This window comes from Rhipicephalus sanguineus, chromosome 1, assembly GCF_013339695.2.
Source record: "Rhipicephalus sanguineus isolate Rsan-2018 chromosome 1, BIME_Rsan_1.4, whole genome shotgun sequence".
In the NCBI taxonomy this organism is placed as follows: Eukaryota; Metazoa; Arthropoda; class Arachnida; order Ixodida; family Ixodidae; genus Rhipicephalus; species Rhipicephalus sanguineus.
In genome coordinates this window covers 313,882,939-313,884,395 of record NC_051176.1, presented here as the reverse complement: position 1 = coordinate 313,884,395, position 1,457 = coordinate 313,882,939, and positions in this window count along the sequence as shown.

Below are 1,457 nucleotides of genomic sequence, written 5' to 3'. Positions count from 1 at the left end.
AGCAGAAGCTTGCCAGATCAAAACCATGTGTATCAGCCGAAGAACAGACATATGGTATATATCTTTTCCACGAGTACCTTGCCACAAGGTTCGAAATTATAAAATGAATGGGGTGTTGGCTTAATGTGCGTTGTATTTGGTTTTTGGCTCCTCCACTGAAAATATATAGGTTCGTTCTTTACTGACACTGTTGCATGCCGAAATGAGCGGGAAATAGGCTCGAAGCGCAGCACAAGAACACATTCGCGGCACAAGAAATACGCATTCGCGGCACAAGAAATACTCAACCAGCTAGATGTGTCGTCCAATGTCAGTTTGTCGACTGCTCGCCCACCGCACATGTTTCGCGCTGCTTATTTCTTTCGTTCGCTTTTTTTTTTTTTTTTGAGGTACAGGGATAGCTGACCGTTCTCTCGCATCGTAGTACAAGGTATTTGAAATCGGTTACATTTCCAAAACAGAGAACACGCACGACAGACTCGCGCTGCTTTTCGCCTTTCGGCTATTCACGTTTAGGTTGTTCTTCGGTATAGGTCTCCCTTTCGCAAGCGGATAGCGAGCACATATGTCCTCATGAAAGTATCAAAATAGAAACACTATTTTTTATACGCTTTAGACCACCGAAAAAGAGCCTAAAGTGTCCCTCCAACAAGCGACGATCGAGGATTCGTCACTGTACAATGGCTTCACGTGAGAAGCAGAAACAGATGGTTTCATTCCTTCCAGGCTGTCAGAGTGTGACGCTAAAGGTGCCAAGCATCACGAATGCTCATATCCATCCCAATGCATTTGAAAAATTAAGGATGGCACCCTTTTCAACTTTTCGGCGATGAATTAAGTCATTAGGGGGTTAATTTTGTATTCCGACAAAGTCGAGAAAGCTTGTGGCCCCGTGGAGCCAATTCTCAAAGCTTTATTAAAAAAAACAGGTTAATTAGAACAATGACCTCCCGAACGCCAAAAAAAGCCCTCTACCCAAATTCGCCTAACTGTGCGTTTCTGAAAATTTCTAGGTTATTTAAAAGAATGGGACCCAGACAACACTCGACGTCCTGAGGTCGTCCTCAAATGGTACAATCGTCCTCGCACATTTCTCGATGTCCTTGGTACGTATTGAGTACGACACGAGCTGGTTTGACCCGGAAACGTCTTTGCGAGTGCTTTCTGAGGACAACAAGTTGTCCTGAAAAAGTTCTTCCAGATACCTTTTGGGGATGACAAAAGCAATATCGAGAGCGCGCTAACAAGTTGTCCTGAAAAGGTTCTTCCAGGGACCTTTTGGGGATGACAAATGCAACGCATGCACTGAGCGCTTACATATGATTCCTCGCGTCCTTTTCACGCTAAGTAGATGCATATCCTATGTGAAAATTTTCTCAGCACGGTTGTTTCACACAGTCATTGCATTTTTTCGCCTCGCTGCTTCTCTTTTGGTTGAAAAGCTTCAAATTACGCGT